Genomic DNA, 23068 nt, shown 5'->3' on the forward strand with positions numbered 1-23068 from the left:
ATGTGTAAGCAAGTTTTTATTGTTCAAACTTTAAAAATTTTTTAGGACTAGTAACATTTTTAAGTAACAACTGGAAGGTATTTCTTAATATTAAAAATGTCAGAAAGAAACTTGCATATTTTTGACCTGAAGTGGAACCTGAGGAAGTTTTACATTCTTTCTACTGTAGTAATACCGTAAACTGAGCTTTCTCTACTAAAATTGAACAATTTCAAGAGCAATGTCACCCTACAGCTGACATATTCAACATTTTTAGCGTTCTTCTTTGCTATAGGTTTAATAAAACTTTTTCATATGACTTCCATCCAAAAAACCCCCAAAACCCAGTGACATCATCAAATTTTGTCATAGAAAGAATGTGAAGTGTTAAATTGTTATTATAGTAAATGGATGACAAAAAATTGTAGATGTTGTCATGACTGCTATTTCTTTGCTTTTGAGATTAGGAAATTCTCTTATAATTAGGTTATTTTAGCTCTTTTATAATTAGGTTATTTTAGGTTAATTTATCCTGTAATTAGGTTATTTAGTATTTATAATTTAGTTATTTATATTAACTATTTATGTGTAATGGTTCATACAAGTGACCACTGGAAATACAATCTTGAGTTATTATTAATGAAAAATACTATGGAAAGATATAGACATTTATGTGAATCCTCAAGAATAACTTTAGTTTTTATCCTAATAAAATAAGCAGACAAATATTAGATAATATATCAACTTTACTTTTTAGCCCTCAGAAATCTATTTTTTAACTTGAAAAATATATCTTAAAATTATTCCCTATTGCTCTAATTAATTAAGTTTATTGCTCTTATGTGGTGCTTGATATATTATGGTGTGTATTTTCTACCTTTTATTCTTGCTTTAATGGGTATAACTGAACCTGAGAAGTGAGAATTTCTTTACCTCAGTGAATTCCTGGTCTGGTCTCTAAACCTGAATAATTATTGAAGGTTATTTGAATCTGAGTTCTTTTCATGAAATTTTAAAATAACAGGTACTGTTTAAATGGATTTTTATAAACATATATTTTTATCCCCAGGGGTACAGGGGAATGAAGTGGTGGGGGGGTGGGAGGTTGGGGTACCAGGTGGTGGGTATTATAGAGGGCACAGATTGCATGGAGCACTGGGTGTGGTGCAAAAATAATGAATACTGTTATGCTGAAAATAAATAAATTTAATTAATAAAAAAATAAATGGATTTTTAAAAAATATTTTATTTATTTGCGAGAGAGAGAGAAAGCACAATCAGGGAAGAGGGGCAGAAGGCAAGGGAGAAACAGAGACCCCCCAACTGAGCAGGGAGTCAGATGCAGGGCTGGATTCCAGGACCCTAGGATCATGACCTGATCTGAAGGGAGATGGTTAACTGACTGAGTCACCCAGGCACCCCTATTTAAATGGGTTTTAAAAATATTTTCCAACATCAGATATTACAAAATTGTTTTTAAATTTACTGAAATGTATTTGAAGTCAAATATTTGTGTAAGATTTACAATTTTGTTATGCTCTAGGTAGAAGCATTTCTACGGGCGCCTGGGTGGCTCAGTCAGCTGGGTGACTGACTCTTGATTTCAGATCAGATCATGATCTCAGTGTTGTGGGATACAGCTCTGCCTCTGGGTCCACAGTCAGTGGGAGTTGGCTTGAGATTCTATCCCTCTGTACCCTGTTCATGCTCACTCTCCTACTCTCTCTCTCTCTCTTAAATAGACTAAAAAAAATCTTTAAAAATATAAGAGAAGCATATCTAAAGCCATGTTTTTCAAGATTGATGATGAATGTGATAGATGGACTCAACAAAAGATTTTAATGTAATCTATGTTTGGAAAGCATTACATAGAATGTTACTTTTCAAATATATTTGGCAAAAAATCAGTGAAATATAAGCAAAAATTAGAGTGCTAGTATAAAGCCTAAGAACCCTGATCTTGATTAGTTAGATTCCAGAAACCCAAGTAGATCCTGGGTTCATATCCTGGCTTAACATTCTCTAACTGTCCCACCTGTGGTTAGGCTCTCTGTGCCTATTTTCTTAACCATTCAAAATTTAAGATGTGTGTTAATTTTGTTAAAATTGTCTGACACATGCTTAACAATATATAAATGTATGCTGAATAAAAAGTCATTTGGTTTTATTTTCCTATGACCAGTGATGGTTCTGATGAACTAAATTGATATAATGACCAATTATATGTAATTTGAAAAACAGAACATTTCTTTCTTGGTAAATTATAATGTACACAAACTGCTTGAGCATGTGGAGATACTGTGCAGAGAAAATAAACCAATTTATCATTTCTTAGACAGTACTACTTGTTGACTTGTCCATAGAAATCTTTTTATTTAAACCAAGTGTAGTAGATTGAATTCTAAAATGAACCCTCAAGATTTCCTGCCCTGATCCCTGGGATCGTGATTAGGATGAGATATCATATCCCTGCTTATGTTATCTTACACTGAAAAAGAGTATTCAGATGTAATTAAAGTTACTATTCAGCTGACTTCGAATCAGTTGAAAGGGAGAATATGGAGTGGGGCCTAACCTAGTCACATGAACCATGTAAGAGCAGAGTTTTCTCATAGTGGTGTCAGAAGCAAAGTCAGAGATATTAAAGGCACAATAAGGATGTGATGTACTGTTGTATTGCTGGCTCTGAAAATGGAGGCAGCATGTTCAAGGATCCAAGTATGGCCTCTAGTTGCTGAAAGTAATGCCTGGCTAACAGCCAGCAAGGAAAAGGGAACCTCAGTCATAAAATAGCAAAGGACTGAATTCTGCCAATAACCAGAATCAGCTTAGAAGTAGATTTTTCCCTAAAGCCTCCAGATAAAATCCCAGCCTGGCTGAGACCTTGGTTATGGCCCCGTGAGACCCAGAGCAGAGAATGCTGCCATGCGTGTTTGGACTTCTGACATACAGAACTGTGAGATAATAAATAGATGGTATTTTAAGATGCTAAATTTATGGTAATTTGTTACACAGTAATATAAAACGAATATACCAGAACACACAACTATAAATCAAAATAAACTAACAATAAGAAAGTAACTATAATTTAAGCACAAAAGGAAAGGTATAAGGGAGGATTTTATGTTGATTTTAAATATTGTTATGTCTTAGTTGTCCAAGCAAGAAAAAAAGCCAGTTTGTTTTATATAATCATTATCTTGTTGAAACAACACCTTAAAAAAAGCAGCAAAAGGAAAATGCAAAAACAAATAAAATTCCTGCTTTTTTCCTTGGGCTTAATGCTCTTTTTCATGTCTGGAAAGATTTTTTTCTCTATTTTATCAACTCAAAAAGAAACCCCATACCCTTTAACTTTCATACCTTCAATCCACTCATCTGTCTCCCCAGCCTTAAGCAACCACTGTCACTATAGATTTCCTTATTATGGACTTTCATGTGGTTGGAATTGTGTAATACATGGACTTTTATGACTGGATTCTTTCACATAGAATAATGTTTTCAAGATTCATTTATGTTGCATGTATTAGCACTTTCGTCCTATTTGTAGAAGAGTAATATTTCCTTGAATGAATATACCACATTTGTTTATCTCTTTGTTGATTGACTTTTGGGTTATTTTCATCTTTGAGTTTTTATGCATAATATTTCTATGGATACTTTGTGCACATTTTTGTATGGACAACTGTTTTCATTTCTTTGGGGCATATATGTAGGAATAGAAATTCTGGGTCATATGCTAACTCTGTGTTTAATCCATCGAGGAACTAACTGATTATTCTCCAAAGCCATTTCACCATTCTGTATGTCCACCAGCAGTGTATAAGCCTTGTACTTTCTCCACATCCTCACCAACACTTATTATCTGACTTTAAACTTCAGCCATCCTTCTAGGCCTGCTCATATGCTATCTCATCTGTGGAGTCATTCCTGACTCATTACAAAACAGAATCATTTCTTCTCCGGGCTTGCAAAGGATTATATTTGTTTGTTTCTTAGGGCTTACTTCAAATTCCTCATTGTATCATTGTTTGTATAGGTCTTACCTGCCTACCAGCTTTAGCATCTTTATTTTAGAATTTGTGTCTAATTTCCTAATTTCATCCTTCAAGCCACAGCTGTTCTAGGTGGTTTGAAAATAAGGGAAGTTCAGAAAGTATTTACAAGGGTTTTAGATTAAAAATGAACCAGATGACCTAGTTCAATGTAATGTAAGACATTTTCTGCCAGTATGAGCCTAGAGAGCTTGTCTGGCTTAATCATACATGCACCGAGTTATTGTATTTCACATTTTTTTGCTACCACTTATTAATTATGTACTCTTAAGGAGATTTCTAAACTTTCTCAGATATTTCTCTATCCACAAATGTGAAGTTTAATATTATATAAGGTTTCTGTGAAGCATAAATATGATAATTTATCTGGAGCCTGGCACATTATTGTGCCAATATTGTATTATTGTGCCTGGCACATACTTGATACTCATTACATGGTAGCAAAACTATCTTATAAATAACACTATACATAAAATGTAATAATATCTCCCTTGGCACACTTTCCTTGATAGAATAATTATACATAGATTTAATTCTAGTTGCATTTTATCAAATTTCAATTATTTTTGGATTGAATAAATGTGGATTGCAAGTCATTTAAAATTGTATAATCAAAAACATTGGGTCCATCAAAAAAAATTAGGTCTGGTTGTCCCATTTACAGCCTGCTGTAAGGTGTATTGCCCACATCTGTTGTCTTTTGCTTGTATTCTGTTGCTCACCTTGAAGTATACTCTACTCACATTAATATATTTCATAAAACACATTTTCCTTTGTGATATGCGTGTTACTGTCTGGTCCTTAAATTCCACATAGAAATACTGTATGAGGGGCACCTGGGTGGGTTAAAGCCTCTGCCTTCGGCTCAGGTCATGATCCCAGTGTCCTGGGATTGAGCCCCACATCAGGCTCTCTGCTCAGCAGGGAGCCTGCTTCCCTTGCTCTCTCTCTGCCTGCCTCTCTGCCCACTTGTGATTTCTGTCTATCCAATAAATAAATAAAATCTTTTTAAAAAAGAAAAAAAAAAGAAATACTGTATGATCTCAGTGATTGAAGATTTTAATAATTCTAAATCTCTACGAAATGGGTGTGAAATGGAAAGGTACAATCACCTAGAGTAGGAACAAATGGATAATGACAGTACCTCAAGAGAGTAAGACATGTGGAGTCTTTAGAAGGCAGAAATTAAAGTATATATGCACTCTTAGGGTGATATTAGACATAAAAGATGAGGTTGTTGTTAGGCCTGCTGTTGCAAATTATAGTTGTCACACTGAAAGTTCAGTGATGAGTGCATTCTTTTACTATTTATTTGAGTGGATATAAAGATTTTTATAGATTTCTTCAGTTTCTATATAATATCTAAATATTTCATCTGAGAGTTCAAGTCATATTTTTAAAAAAAAGTTTTACTGTTGTATGGAGGTATATTATGTGGAGAGGCTGCGTTGTACTGGTTAAAATATACTGGGAGTGAAAAAGCTGTTCTTATCCAAATTCCACTGCTTGCTAGTTATTAAAATCTCTTTGAGACCCAGTCTCTTTGTCTACAAAACAGATAATAATATTTCTCATGTTTAGCTCAATTTTTAGTTCAGTTTGTATAGGGCATAAGCTAAGAAATGCTCAGATGATTCCCCTTTGCAATCTTTAGAGTGCTCTGCAACACAAGATGTATTATCATTTAGTACTAGGAACTGATTTTTGGTAACTTTTGGTGTCCTTATCACTATCGAAATCTACTAGTAAGGTTTTAAGCATTATAGTATTCCCTACCAGGTATCCCCTTCCCCAGGATTTACTACCTAAGTTGTCTTTCTTTGGAAGATTCTTAGTAAAATTATATTAACTTTCCATCTTGATGCAGATATGGCCATTCCATAGTCCTCTGCCTTATGGTTTCAGTACATTTACTTCCCTATCAAACATGCAGTTCTCTAATCATTTTGTCAGTTAAAGTTTTGTTCAGAAAAATGAAACCAAGCAAAAAGAGACTTAATACAAGGGATTAAGTGTTTATAAGGACCTGGGTATATACAGGGAAATGGGTGTTTACATAGGGAATTAAATATTTATAGAGGTATTTTAGGGAGGTTGCCATTGGACTTCTTGTTACAGGATCACAACAGTATAGCTATGATAAAGACAGAGCAAAACCCTGCTATTGCCACTGCTAGTACCTACTACCACTGCTACCTTATACCCAGATGGTTAGTGACAGGGAGCAAGAATATTCAGTGTGTCAGAGCTCACTTGCTAACCACCATTACCTTCAAAATACACTGGGAATATGATAATTTACTTCTAGAAACATAGTTTCTAAGGGAGTTGAAGTTGTGTGATTTTTGCGTTTTAATCTCTCCAAGAGGAGAGTAAAATGAAGTATTGTGAAAACCAAGTCTAATAACCACCAGAGTGTCTATGTAGTTAATTTCATTTTTCTAGTTGTTCCTCAGTGACTTAGAAACTTTTTACCCTCGAATTCCATGTCCCTATCTACTCATGAGATACTGCAGTTCTGCCTTAGTTCTTTAAGGATTATGTGAGGGGAGAAAAAGGAACCTCACTTTATGGAGCACTATAGTTAATTAAGCAATCATTTCTTAAACTCCTCTCAGTCCAGTTGGTATGTATTTGCAAAAGTAACAGGAAGTAATTCTTGGATACACATATTCTGAAGAAACATGTTACCCTTACTGAGAAACTGAAGAACTCATTCCAAGATATGTTTCATCAATCTAGAGAAAAATGAATTTTTATTATAGTCCCTATATATTCCCCTTATAAATGGGGAAGTAGGGTCCTTGGGTTTTCTTTTAATTTCCCAGGTGAACAAAGAGATGTATTTATTCAAGTACAGTGTTTGTCAGCAGGCAGTATGAATGGTATCAGTTTCATTCCTCTATCACTGTGAGACTGATAGAATCCGTATCTCTAGTTGGAGGGCAATTTGATATCCATATTCTTACACACTTTGGGACATTTACAAAGTGCCTTAACATTCTAGGACAAAATTCAGACCTTCTTTAAAGATACAGAAAGAATTCACAAACTACTATGGCACTCATGGAAAGATATTTCATATCTCCTGTCGTGGCGGAGCGTAATTAAAGACCCGTCCAGCTGCCATCTCCCTGAGTCTACCAGCATGCCTATAATAAGGTTGTGCTTCCCTAACATATTCTGAGTGATTAAGCACAGCTAGAATACTAATATTGGTTTATTTGGACAGCAGATTAGATCCTTCTTGTGGACAAGTCTGGGTTGGTAATCCCCCACCTTTTTGGCTGAGATTTTTCTTAAGAGTTGCACGCAACCTGTGCTCCTTCTTGCTCTTGTTCTTTCACCGATGTCAGGACTACATTGCAATCTGAATGTTTTCTTTGCCTACTGCTTCCTCCCCTTTATTCTTAGAAGGTGTTTCTCTAAGTCTCTTGAAAGACTGATCCCATCTCAGTATTTGCTTCTCAGATGACCTGAACAAATACAGAAACTTCAAAGATTACAAAGTAGGGGTGCCTGGGTGGATCAGTGGGTTAAGCCTCTGCCTTCGGCTCAGGTCATGATCTCAGGGTACTGGGATCAAGCTCCGCATTGGGCTCTCTGCTCAGCGGGGAGCCTGCTTCCTCCTCTCTCCCTGCCTGCCTCTCTGCCTACTTGTGATCTCTGTCAAATAAATAAATAAAAATCTAAAAAAAAAAGAAAAAATTTAAAAAAAAGATTACAAATTAGAAATTGTTTTGAAGATGGTGGACATAGAATTTCCATCTTCATGGAAAATAAGAATGGGAGTGACTGATTAAATCTAAACAAGGGAAGTTACTTCAAGTAGCATTTTCAAATACAAAATATTACAGGTCCTGAGATGGGATAATGTTTTAAGACAAGTTAGAAATATACTTTTTAGAAAGCTTTGGGAAGAGAGCCAATAAATATATTGACTTGTTATATTTATGATCTATAAATAATGCCCTAATCTATGAACATTCTCCCTGAGTAGTGGACCCCTGTCACTTTTAGCCATAAAATTGTGCTACTGAACTGTCGTTACTATCCATCCCTAATATTAGTTTTGGACAGGTTAGCCACATTATAGGTTCAAAGCACTCAAGGTTGCTAATCATCATTTATGGAATTTGTCTGTATGTTAATGCATTTTGGGGTTCAAATTTGGAACAGAGGCTCACTACAATATAGAAACTATCTGAGCTTATTGTTGTTAGTGATTTAAATAAGAAAAAGTTACCTTTATTGTAGATGGTGCTTCTTTCAGGGTGTGGTAGCCCAGGTAGTCCTAGTTTAGCAAACCACCTTCTTTCTCCCACTGACTCCCTACTATAGCCCATCATTAATCAACATATTTCTTTAGTATGGAACTCCGGCAGTTTTACCCCTCCCTAGGATCTGCCTTTGTATTGTAGCTTGCTTAAGAAAGCACTTCTCATTTTTCCAAAGGTCTACATTTTAGGGTGTAAGCAGAGTTCTGTAAGGAGATGAACATGATGCCCATAACAAGTAACAAGAACACAGAAAAAAATTTCAACTATTCACATTTGGTATTTCATATTAAACTGTTATCTTTCTGCAATACTCATAATTTGTGTTTAGAATATGTGATTATTATTATTTTTTTAAAGATTTTATTTCTCTATTTGACAGACAGAGATCACAAGTAGGCAGAGAGGCAGGCAGAGAGAGAGAGGAGGAAGCAGACTCCCCGGGGAACAGAGAGCCCAATGCCAGGCTCCATCCCAGGACCCTGGGATCATGACCTGAGCTGAAGGCAGAGGCTTTAAACCACTGAGCCACCCAGGTGCCCCTTTTTTTTAATTTTTTTTTTTAAAGAAGAATATGTGATTATTTTTCAAGATGTTTGCTAACTCATTCTTTGCACAAAAATATGAGCAGCTTAGGTGGGAAATACTTTAAATAATTATATATTTGAAGTATAATCACTGAAATAACTCAAACAGATTTTAATATGTGAAATTATCTGTTGGATGACAATATATGTTTTATTATACTTAATATAATTTCCAAGATACATTATATATATAGATAGATAGATAGATATTTATATGTATATAAATGATATTTATATGTATGTATGTATGTATCTATCTATATTTCTGTACTCTCTTAGTTCATCCTGAAGATAATCCTTGGTGTGTAATTGAGACAGTTTTCCTTCAGTCTGAATTTTATGAGCTTTTAGTAGCCTCAGCTTCAATAACTATTTTCTTAGAAAGTCTGTATTTGTATAAATATATTAAACTTGATTTTTCACTGAAAGCAAATATGGCTACATTTATTATTCCCAGTTTGAAAATAAAGCCTCAAATCATAATCTCTAGATAAAGGACTTTTCTTTCATGGTCCTAGGTAAAAAGAAAATCTCTTTCACTGTTTACCTAACATTTGATGGTGATGCGATAAATAAAACATTAGCCAAAGAGTGACTGTTATTTTTTCTGCTTTTTCATTCTGTAGGTTGTATTTCATGTGGATTTAGGTATGATGTGCTGTAGCAACATGACGTCTTGATTAGGTGAGTCTCTCAAGACTGCTTTAAAGAACATTGTTACTGCAGAGTTCCCAAGTCATGACATTGTATTGTTGGTATTTCTAGCCTAAATACTGAGGAGAATGGGATTCTTTTTGCTTTCTTGCTGATCTTTGGTGGAGTAAATCGAATTCCAGTTTCCAAAGAAATAGTATTTGTGGGTTGTTTTTTTTAATGGGACTTATATTAAAAGTGAAATCAGGGAAGTATCTGAAAAGTCCATTAAGGTGAGGGCAAAGCAATATCAGAACAGGTTATATGTCATCTCCTTCTTATAGAATAGCCATAGTAGAGATTTACAGAGCTCCAATAATGGACATGTCTTATGTTGAAATAGTTAGTACATTATATATGCAAGAAATATATCTTGATTAGTATTCTTACCCAATCTGTACATATGTAATTTTTCTGCTAATATATTTTGGCACCAAATCCGTAATTGTGTACATTCACTTCCAAAATTTTCTTGATTTGGATACAGTCACTCTTGCTGATTGATGTCTTATTTATTGCATTGCCACCAAATGTTAAGTAAACAGGGAAGCAATCTTATACTATAACTGGTTAAGGTGCTGCAAGAACAGGCAGGTGAGCATCTGAACAAATGGCTTTTCCTGTCTCATGACCTTCATGACCTAGTAGGTAAGATCTTGATTCTGTTTGGTAGATAGAGGAACATGTCCCAGAGTTATCAGGTTCCTGTTAGTTTATACTGCCATTTAGGTGTTGATAATAACTAATAGAGTTGTGCAGCTGGTCTGGTGTAGTAAAATGAATGTTGGCCTGCCAGGAACATCCCTTCATATTAATCTTGTTTTTTATCTGATCATGTGTGCGATCATGTGTAAAACATGTCACTTTTTACAGACATAGTCTCTTTATCTATAAAATGAAGTGCCCCTGTAAGGTGATTCTCACCCTTAATTTTAGGTTTGTGATTGTATAGATTTTTAATGAATGAAATTTTTTTCTGTCTGATGAATGGTAGTAGTGCTCCAGTTACCAGAATGATCACACTGTATGCAATTGGACAGGTCAATTATGAACATGATAAGCATTTAAAGTAATGTGATTTTCTCATGTCTGGAGTATTTCTAAATAAAACCAGAGGTTAATGAACTGCCTTGTTTGATTCAAGATGCTATAGTTGTTTTTCTCCTTCTACTAATTCTCTTTCCAGGCAGCATGGATATCAATTGAATGAAATATTAAGAACCCTTCCAATTTTATAGTTTTATGAACTATTACCTGATAACACCAGATATTGGTATTGAAAGAAATGGGAACTTTTCCTGATTTCTATTCCTCTTTTCTCTTCTTCTTTTTCCTCTTAGAAAAACAAAATTTCTTTCGTAGATGACCCATCTCTTTGTAATGCAGAATAATTAAAATATTCAAAAGCAAAGTGTCACTTATAGCCATCACCTTTTAAGAGTGTTCAACCATATTTTAGTTGAACTTGCATATTTATGATAATGTCCTTTTCAAATCACCCTTCATAAAACACTAAAATATTAATACTGACCATTGTGTGAGTATGTTAGTTTTAGTAGGAGTATTTTCAGATGCTAAGTAATCAGTTGTGCAAATAACTGGTAAAAACTGCAGTCCTATCAGAATTTGAGAATCTTATAACCTTTCTTCCTGTTGTAAGTGCATAGTCAGGTTGCTAGAAATAATATTTTTTTTCTTTTATTAGTCTTATTATTATTAGTGAAAAGACACATATATCAGGATATTTATACATTTACCTGGGAAATATAGAAGGAATCAGTGGTATATGTGGTGCCAAGCACATTATATATTTTTAATAATTAAATATTTCAAAAAAATACATATATGTGTGTATATGTGTGTGTGTGTGTGTGTGTGTGTGTGTGTATACACACACATATTCATTCTCCTCAGGTTGATTAGATAGCTCCTTTCTGGATTTGTAGGCTTTATTTGCCTAAAGGGACAAAGGGAACCATTTAGGAGAATGATGCAGTTAATTATAATTAAGTTATAATTATATAACATTCTGAAAACATTCAGTATTTCCCACCATTTGATTTTCACTTCTGGAAGCTGCTTTTCTCACAGTAGCAGATTAGAATACTTAGATCCTCATACCCCCTCCCCTGTCATTCTTCTTTTCATCATGAACTCATATTTTTTTTTTATAAAAACATTTTCTGAAAAATTGATACTTACAGTGAATTTTGAAAACTTAACAATATAGGATTTGAGATGTTTTACTCCAAAGAATTAACATAAAATGGTTTTAAAAGCATACTTTTGTGAAATATTATCACCTCCAAATTGTGTCTTGCAAATCCTGTCTATACTATCACTCTTACATATTCAGGATGAGAAATAAAGAAAATGGAATGAAACAAAACCAAACCAAACAAAAAGAAGAAAATACTAGGGGACAATAATCTATCATAAAACAAGAACAAAAGCTCTCAAGTCTACTGAAAAGCAGGTGGGAAAAGTAGATGAATAAATATAATGTATGGCTGATCCAAAAACCTCAGTATAGTCTAGAGTATCAATCTGTAGAAATATAGAACAGTTGCCCAAAATTGTTAACAAGTACTAACACTAACCAAATTAAAAGATGCATGCTTAGCGAAATAAGTCAGGCGGAGAAAGACAACTATCATATGATCTCCCTGATATGAGGAAGTGGTGTTGCAACATGGGGGCTTAAGTGGGTACGAGAAGAATAAATGAAGGAAGATGGGATTGGGAGGGAGACAAACCATAAGTGACTCTTAATCTCACAAAACAAACTGAGGGTTGCTGGGGGGAGGGGGTTTGGGAGAAGGGGGTGGTATTATGGACATTGGGGAGGGTATGTGCTTTGGTGAGTGCTGTGAAGTGTGTAAACCTGGTGATTCACAGACCTGTACCACTGGGGATAAAAATACATGTTTATAAAAAATAAAAAATTATATTAAAAAAAAATAATAACTTAAAAAAAAAAAAGATGCAGTTCTCCCTTCTGCTAGTCCCTCTTCCCTACCAAAATAATTAACAATAAAATTGAAGGCAACAGAAACTAGAAGTGAAGATCTTGGGAAATCTACTAAATAGATTATTATTTTCTAACAATTGTTTATTAGACTGTATTTGTTATGTGGTTATGCAGGACAGTTTTTCTTTACCTTCCTATATATTATATTTATCTTAGGCAGAAAATATAGCATCTGATAGGAATTCTAAATGCCAAATGGTAAGATGACAGTTTCATTATCTGTGAATCTTAATAGCCCTGGCAAATAGCAAATAGCACTATTTTTTTTCTCATAGAGAGAAGAGAAATACAGATAGAAGAAGTTTAAGTGAATGAGTTATGGAGTGTGGTCACAGAATCTTTTCTAAGTAGCCTTTTAGGGAAAATAAGTTCTGATGAGGAAACCTGGATTTGTTTCTCAGCACTGACTTTGTGGACATACTTCCTTGAGGAAGTGACCAAACTTCTTTGTGTTGACTTAACAGTAAAATGAAAAGATAGGATTAAATGATCTCAAAACTTCTTTTTGCTTCAGGTGGTTTCCGACATAATAATGATACATAAGACTTACTTAGGAATTAGATTGTATTAGACCCTGTAGGATACTATCACTTTAAGTTTTATGTGGATTGTGTATTTGTCAACAATCCTGTGAATAGGTACTCTTATTAGTTGGCTTTTATGAGGAAATTAAAGCTTAGGGATTCAAGTATCAAATAATGCACACGTTTAGGAACAGCAGAGTTTAATTTTTTTTTTTAAAGATTTTATTTATTTGACAGACAGAGATCACAAGTAGGCAGAGAGGCAGGTGGGGAGAGAGAGAGAGGGAAGCAGGCTCCCTGCTGAGCAGAGAGCCCGATGCGGGGCTCGATCCCAGGACCCTGAGATCATGACCTGAGCCGAAGGCAGCGGCTTAACCCACTGAGCCACCCAGGCGCCCCAGCAGAGTTTAATTTTTAAATGAGGCCATCTGACTCCAGAGTCCACCAGCTTAAGGACCATGCTGTATATACCTAACGTATCCACAAGCCAGTCAGGACTTAGGAAGTTATAAGTGTATGAAACCTGCATTCTTTCCAACTTTATTTTCCTGGAGTAGATAGTTATCTGCTCATCAGCCTGGCTTATGCTATAGTGAAACATACTTCCCCTCTGGTTAACATTTTCCATTCATGTTCACTCTTTAGCTGTAATCAAGATAGTATCACATCTTCTAATGAAATATTTCTACTGAATATATTCCAGAGACTGCCCATGCAGTCATTGAACATGAATCAGAGGGAAGGTTTACAGAAATTATAAATGAACAGTCAAGGGAGAGTCTTTTGTAGCAAAATTATAGGAGTGTCTCCTTAGGTCAAAGTCAAAGTAAGGATGAATTAACTCCCGAAGCAATTTCGAAAAGGTGAAATTCAATGATATTGCAGTTGTTGGACCAGGTGTTAAAATGTTATTGGGTGTTAATTTAATTTTCATCCTGTCAACACTCATCTGAACTGTAACAGCTGCTAAACACGGTTCCACAAGAGCAAACCATCCACAGAGAGGAAGCAGATGCCTAATCAATAGGGCCAATAGAAATGTATGGCTCAGCTAAGCAACCTGCACAAGGGGGAATGAATCCCAGAGGGCTTTGTCTTACCTGAATGGAAAAGAATTTTAAAGATAGTGAGACTATTTAAGCAGTAAGAACAGAAGACTGAAAGTCCTAGGTTGGCTGCTTGTTTTATTGACCCTTTCCTTTCCTTTCCTTTCCTACCCTATCCTTTCCTTTCCTTTCTTTAATTTTGCATGACCTTGGATTGACAATTCCTTGGTTTCTCAGTTCCCCTGAGGTTTCAGAGATATTGAGGATGTTGTTTCAAATCCATTGCTATCTTTACTGCTTTTATCATCTCACAAGCCTTGCATAGTTCAGAGTAAAAACTGACTGCTTCTTTAGAAAAGTTATAACATGAAAGAGATACTAATGATGATGTAATGGTTAATAGCTGTTCTTTGTTGCATCCTGGAGAGATAGGAATAGGTGACTTGTAACTGAGAAAGACATTTTGAATTTGAATAAGTTTTTGACTGCTATACTTGCTAACATGATAGGATGTGTAATTTCCCCTATTGGAGATTTTTAAATAAAATGGTAGGTTACTATGTTTATGCCAAGTGAAATCTTACCTAGAAATTGTGGTTTGACTATATTAACCTCTTAAAATTAATTAATTTGCCATGCTTTTAATAATTTTTTATAAGTTAGTATGCTTCATCAAAAATACCTTCTTTGTTTAATGCATCTGATTTGGCTATAAATCCTTCTGGGATTATGTGGTTATGTGCCAGCCATTCTCTAAACTCTCCTATACAGGAGAGTTGTGGCATCCTGGAACTTCAGTTATAGAAGGTTTGGGAGCTGTTTTTCTTTCTTTCCTTTTTTTTTTTTCTTTTTTAAATAAGTGAAAGTAACTGGATTTAAATGAATAGAATGCAAATTTTATGTAGTTATTAAAATGATTCATCTTTCAAACAGTTTGAATGTTGAGATAGACTTTTTTGGCCTATATGCAAACACTCAGCAATTGTTTTCCTTTTAGGGATCAGCAGGGAAAAGATTCACTATGGCTAGTCATCTAATATGTTCTCCTGAAGGAGAAATCTTTCATTTTCCTGAGCTTGTTACATGTCAAATAAAGCAAAACAACACAAAACAAAGAAACACCTGCCTTCTATGTAGAATTTTACAGAGCTTATATTGTTCCCCTTCTTCTGCTTTCTATTTCTGTAGAAAGTAAAGGGGTCTAAGGAAGTATGCAGTGTGGGTTATTTTATCCTATATTGGTGTGGTACTACTGTGACCTTACTGCAAAAAAAGGTTAGTTTTGAGTAGGTAAAATAATTGTGGCATTTGGGCTGATGAACTGGACTTTTTAATATTTTGGAGATAAGATGAGTTATTATTGGGAAGAATTCAAAACACCATCAGAGGCACATTGAGAATTTTGTATTATGAAATTTTTATCCCAAATGCAAATGCAAATAAGGCAGATAAGGGGAACTGAGCCAGGTTTTTTTTTCTTTTTAATGTTTTTTTACAGTGTTTGAAAATTCATTGTTTATGCACCACACCCAGTGCTCCATGCAATATGTGCCCTCCATAATACCCATTAATAGAACAATAATTTTGAAATGACTCTTTGGAGATCTTAGTAGAAAAACAGAAGGTAAAAGCAAGAATTGTATTTCTTAGTACCTAACTGAAACTGGGGACAAGAGCCAATATTGGTTATGTTTTTTATGACAACGTACTACATGGTTCCAATTTTGTGTTAGGTATTTGAAAAACCTAAAGTTTGTTGCAAGAATATGATTTTAAAACTTCTTTACTTCCTCACTCCCCTCCCCTTCTCATATTCCTTCCTACCTGCTCCTCACCCTTTTCCTGTTGGTAAGAAATGAATGTAGATGGAACACTTTGATAAATGGATTTTGTATAATTTCAGTGAAGAAATACGTACTTAACAGGTTAAATTGGGTTTCTCAGTGTGTTCACACATTATCAGAGTTATTTATAATATAACCTGTATCCTTATGGCTAAGGATGAATTTCATTATACAATTTTTATAAAATAGATAATAGATTAATGAAAGTTATTATTTCCTTACTTTCACTAATTAGGTTATTATTAAATGAAATCAACTAAATTCTGAAGCTTTTAATGGAAAATTGATGTAGCTTTTGTGAGCCCTAGAAATCTTACTTCTTTGTTCTATCACTGCAATATATAGAGAGATCCATCATCAAAATTTGATATTTAAATCAAATTAAAAGGTATGATCAGCCTTATAAAATTTATGAAAAAAGTTAAATGAAGTTCATAGAGAGATTAATGTTTTACCTTTTCAGTTACAACTAGAAGGTTTTCTAAAGAGAAAACTGCTTACAGCTATTCACTCTTTTTTTAGTGATTTCCATACAAAAATGAACAATTTCAGGTGCCACTTTATTTTGACTGTGCTGTCTAGTAACTAGTGTGATTGTTTGATAGATCAGAGTAAGTAAAAAATGAGAGACAAAGGAGGAGACAGAAAGAATGCTGGTAACATTCTGTAAAAACCCCTTTAAGATTTAGACATGTTTTAATCTTAATTGGTTAGTTCACATTTCACTCAAGAATTTAGTAGGGAAGATAATGATGTACATAACTTCGTTTATTTTCCCATATATTTTTTATATAGGGTTTTAGACTTATAATAAATTTTAAAGTTATAATAATATAACATCCTACTACTGTTATCATACAAGTAAATACGCATTGCCTTTTTTCTATAGAACTTTGAAGAGTTTAGATACATCACTTAATAAATGCATTGTCATATACTCATCCTATAAGTCTATGCTTAAGTTTTAGAGTGGCTTATTTTTCATCTAGAATAGGGTAGTCTCTAACTTTCCAACACCTTTAATGAATTACTTAGTGTTTGTTGTCTCCCTCAATGTACCTCTATGCTTATCATAATACCTGGTACATGCTGTGTTGAATTAAATTGAACAGAATTTCTCAGATACTCCTTTATATTTATTTGAAAGTGCTTATCCGCATTTGCTAGTTGGAGGAAACCAACAAAAAGAGATTAAGATTTGCTCATGATCTCATGATCTCTTGAATCACTAGAATCCTCATTTACTGAGTTTTATTCTAATGCTCTTCTTAAGGTAATACTATAATCCTTAAACGTAAATGTAGCCTATGGCTAATGAAAGCTGAACACTAAGACATATATCTAAGCATAGCCTAGAATTAAAAAATGTTGGATCTTGCACTAATCCTGCTACTAATAAGTTTGGAAAAGTTTCTTATATAAGTATGAATATAAATGATCTTTGCAAAAGTTGTTTTCTTGTTTCATAACTCTAATAATATTATGCTGAAGTTATTTTTAAGTATATTTTCAAGGTATTTGGTGCAACATGGTTGTTTGAGAGTTCCATACTTTTCATTTTCTCCAGAGCACTTAGCATTACTTTACATTTATGTATTTTGTGTATTTTTTTTTCATTATAGGTGGAAGCTCTGTGGAAGGAGGGACTTTGTTTAGGTTGTTCACTTCTGAACCCCTCTCTTAGAAAAGTGCCTAGAATAGCACTGATGCCCAGTTAGCATCGGATAAGTCAGTCAAGGAGGGAATCATACTTGTGACTAATCAGCAATGACTCTATAGCTGAAATTTTAGTCTTGGAACTCTGTCCTACCTTAAGGGACCCTACTATGAGCTTTCAGCTCTACTTTCTAGTGGTTGTTCTGACAGTACCTTTGCTTTGGTTTTGGCTTGGTCTTTGGTTGCATCTTCATTTTTATCTTTTGTCCAGCTGAATTCACTGGGGTTCTGTTGTGGCTAGACATCAATGTAGGATCTCCTTCCACTGTTATTCTAAGATTTTAAGGTTGTGGCATTTCTTGTTGCTTATAAGAAATTTTTTTTTTTTGAGGGTAATCCAGTCAAGGAAGATAACTTGTCAAGGTGTTGTGCTCAAATTCAGAGATCTATGCTCAAGTGGGCTTGCTTGTGTAGGCCATCTACTGGCGAGACTTACCTCAGCAGTGCAAACTGAAATGATACAGATATACCATACATCAAATAAAATAATAGTATAATGCTAACTAATCTTAGAGAAAGATAACTATTTTATGGAACAGAAGGAACCAATATAAATGAAATAGCTGATTCTAAGCAGTAATTGTTACTCATTACTGTAATCTAATTTTGACTTTAAATTCCAAACCTAAGTATCTTACCCTGGATCTTTTGATAGCATTAGATGACTCTTGGCTTTCCTAAAAATTAAGGCACCTTGGGGTGCCTGGGTGGCTCAGATGGTAAAACGTCTGCCTTGCTCAGGTCACGATCTCCAGGTCCTGGGATAGAGTCCCACGTCTGACTCCCAGCTCAATGGGGAGTATGCTTCTCCCTCTTCCTCTCTCTCTGCCTCTTCCCCTGCTTGTATTTGCTCTGTCTCTCTGTCTCTCAATCTCTCTCAATCTCTCAAATAAATAAATAAATAAATATTTGAAAAAAAATTAAGACTTTACATGTACAGGTGTTGAAGATTTACTTTATTTTACTAGGTAGGCCAAATGACTGAAGAATCCATTTGTATGTTTTAAAATATAGGAAGTATCACAAGAATAATGTAACTATGGCATGTTTCCAAGAAATGATTTGGGAATAGATTTTATTGGACAAAATATATTCATAGTATGTGACTGCTCTGTAAATTTTGACCTACAGTAGTAGAATATGTGTCTCTTTGTAGATGCAAGGAAGATGAAAAATGTAAGTTGCTGGTATGCTGTGGTAATAATAAGTTCCTAGAGGGATATCAGGCTAAAAATATTTTATTGAAACTGTCCTCTATTTCTAAAGACATTTCTGAGTTGCATTTAGAACATAGCCATTGATTACAAAGTGTGATTTGAGAAGGCAGAAGAGGCCAATTTTCCTGCAAACAAATTAAGAGATGCATATTGACTACAGGGAAGAATGTCATCACTGAGAAATCAAAAGCAATGGGACTTTAGGAAATCTATCAGCAGTCTTGTCAAATTAGATTTTTTTCTCAAACTTTGTAACTGGACCCCTGTGTGGGATGTACATATTTTTGGCAGATATAAACTTTTTATTTTTATAGTAAACCCAGGTCAGTAAAATGAATAGAGGGACAGATTATGGGTTCTAACTCATTCACATTGCATATTTTAGACCCACCCCCCCAAAAAACAGAAGTTCCCTGAAATCCTATGTAAATATCTATTCTTCTGTAATAAATTTTGTCCCAGTAACCCATTTTTCTTATCATTTCAGGTGCCTTGTGAGAACGTACTACTCTGATCTGAGGCCAATAACCAGTTGCCACATTTATTTTAATGCTTTGGGGAATGAAAAAAAAGATGTCTTTTTTTCCCATATAATAGCATTGCATTCTAGTCCATTCTACATGGAGCTATTTGCTATAAGAGTTCAAGTTTATTTTTTTTTCCTGAAATAATGAAGGGAAAATATTTTTTTTTTAATTTTATTTATTTGACAGAGAGAAATCACAAGTAGACGGAGAAGCAGGCAGAGAGAGAGAGGGAGGAAGCAGGCTTCCTGCTGAGCAGAGAGCCCGATGTGGGGCTCGATCCCAGGACCCTGAGATCATGTCCTGAGCCGAAGGCAGCAGCTTAACCCACTGAGCCACCCAGGCGCCCCGAAGGGAAAATATTTTTAAGGATAAAAATTCAAATAATGCTATTAGATCTCAAGCACAAAATGATTGATTTGAGCATACGTATTTGCTCATTGTGGTACTAAATGCTCTGTTTTTTAAGATGATAAAACAGAGTTGATACTTAACAAGTGTGCAGTATGCCCCAAATTTCTTATCTTCAACATGATGATACATACTTTTTCCAGAAACTTTTAAAAAACTATTTTTTAGGAGTTAAAACATATCTTCCTAATACCTCAAGTTAGGCAGTTGATAAGATGATACTGAGCTGTGTATAGTTTCAAGATTATGGAATAAACATATACTGCAGTTATCCTTCGCTGCCTCAAACCTTAGTTAGCAATGATAGGTATAAAAGTAAATACATGTGTGTATGTGTAATGTATAAATATGAATAAATATAATATATATAGTATATGTAGTATATGTATGTGTATGAATATAGTGTTTGTATGTATGTATGTATATATAATATATAAAATTTATATTGTATATACATGTATATTGTATATATATTATATATATTAAATACTGTTAATATTTCTATACTCTGGTTTCTCTTCAAATCATATAAATCATGGGGTGCCTGGGTGGCTCAGTCAGTTAACTATCCAACTCAATTTCAGCTATGTCATATGTCAGGGTCGTGAGATCCAGCCCCATGAGTCTGGTTCCCCACTGGATGCGGAGCTTGGTGAAGATTCTATCTCCTTCTCCCTTTGCCCCTCCTCCTACTCCTCCTCAGTACTTTTGCAGTTTTCTTCATTTTAATCCTGGATATTTTGGACAAAGTTTATATATAAATATTTTCATGTTTTCATTGTTATGATCTTTTTCTATGTTCTAAGATACAAAGAAAAGTTACTAAATCTTGCATATTATTTTTACCTATCTTCCTCAGTTCTCTAATTAATTTAAATTTTGACTATGTTAATTATTATTCTTCATATACCCTCAGAGCATCCTCTGATTGCCAAGTTTTTTTTTTTTTTAACATGCATCCTGACTCAAGCTGTATACATTTGCAATATCTGATTTTTAACCACACACTCTTCATCCTATTGACCCAGAGTGAAAATTGATACTCTTGTCTGAAGGACTGTTCCCTTGAGTATATTTAAACCAGACCGATCTCTGTGTTTAATCTGGGTTCATCAGGAACCATTAGCCTTGATTGGTTTGTTTTTCTCCCCCTCCATCTCAGGACTTGATTCTATTGAGTTAACAACTATTCTCCCCAGAGAATAGCTACCATAGGCCTGTTTCAAGTAATTCCAATCTCTTGCTTATAGAAATTGAACTGATCTTTTTTTCTTTTTCCTTTTTAGTTTTATTTGAAGAACTGCTAGAATGAATTCTGTATTTGTTCAGATCTTTGAAGATCTGTGAGGACAAAACAGTTACTCAGATCTCTATCATGTTAGCATGCTATTTATCATACTTTCCAATCGTCATTGCTGAATTATGCAATCCAGTTGAAAAGAGTAAGCATTATTTATTGAAGACTCATGCTGATATCCAGTAAATCTCATTAATCATGATTTGACTAACTTGAGATTTATGGTATTTCAGAAAAGAACTAGATATATGTTTATTTTTGTAAAATATCAGAGAAGTAGATTAGTAAGCATTTTAGTAATATAAATAAGACTGTGGAAGAATTATTAGGAATAGACTATATTTCTTTTAAAATATTGTAGCATAACACATTACTCAGAAAATAAGGTAATCTATTTAATTACTGAATTTTCTAGGGAGCATATTACATCTATGAACCCCATTATAGCTCTTTTATAATAGTGCTTAATTAAGTTGTGCTGCTAATATGTGCAGTCCGTCCCTAAGTACAGTAAAACTCTCATTCAGATTTTACCACTATAATTCTGACATAGAAAAACCACTGTGTTATCGTTCAAAACATAGTTCTAGCTCTATTTTTGAATATCTGTGACTTATGACCCCAAGTAAATAATTTACCTCTTCTGAGTCTAATTGCTTATTACTTAAATGAAAAAAAAAGCACTGTGCATACCTCACAGAGTTACTTTGACAGTTAAATTGAGACTGAAAACCATCTTAAAAATCATAAATCACCAAAATCCCAACTACTCATTACTATGTACTAGAATACTTTTATTATAAATTCACGAGTTGATTTTTGTCTTCCAGGTTTTTGAATTCCATATGGTAAGGAGCACAATGGCTTGTGCTAGCTTGTCTAAATTTCAGTTTGTATGAAACAGCTTTGATAATTGCCTTGGCTACAAAATTCTTGAATAATTCTCAGTTTCACTTCAAATATTTGAATGAGTAATAAATACCCCTGATATCTTAGAAAAAGAATAAGGTTCCTCATTTAAGCTCTCAAACAGTTCTCAAACCCTTCCCATTCTGTAAATTAAACTCATCATTTATATTTAAGAGTAAATTCTGATAAGACTGTATTTACTCCTATACTATTACAACACAGATTTTACATGTCACAGGTTTTAAATTAGTAATGTTGGGGTGCCTGGGTGGTACAGTAAGTTGAATGTCTGACTCTTGGTTTCTGCTCAGGTCAGTGTTGTGAGATCAAGCCCTGAGTTGGGCTCTGAGCTTGGCATGAAGTCAGCTTGAGATTCTCTCTCCCTCTGCACCTTCTGCTTGTGTTCTCTCTCTGTGTTTCAAATAAATAAATAAATGCTGTTTTCCCATAAAATCAAAAAGAAAACTCTACATGAAGCAAACTCAAAATACATCCTTACAAGAAACTTTATTTACAAGTAACAAAGTTTAAGACTTGCTTATTACGCTGTCATTAAGTGATTACATTCAGAAAACTATAACCTATTTTTTTTAAGATTTTATTTATTTGTTTGAGAGAGGGCACATGTGCACACAAGGGAGAGAAGGACAGAGAGAGAGAGAGTGAGCACAAGCTGGGAGAGAGGCAGAGGGAGAGAGAGAGAAGCAGGCTCCCCGCTGAGCAGGGAGCCCAGTGTGGAGCTTGATCACAGGACCCCTCGCATCATGACCTGAGTTGAAGGCAGAAGCTTAACCAACTGAGCCACCCAGGTGCCCAGAAAACTATAACCTATCATTGAAGCCTAAATATTAAAAAATATTAAAATATTAAATATTAAGTCTCCTTGTATACTGAGGCACTTTTCTTTTTCCAGATAGCGACTACATAAGTAGTACCCTTGTTTAGGGGAAGATGGTTT

This window comes from Mustela putorius, unplaced genomic scaffold, assembly GCF_011764305.1.
Source record: "Mustela putorius furo isolate JIRA1106 unplaced genomic scaffold, ASM1176430v1.1 tig00003898_pilon_pilon_pilon, whole genome shotgun sequence".
NCBI lineage: Eukaryota > Metazoa > Chordata > Mammalia > Carnivora > Mustelidae > Mustela > Mustela putorius.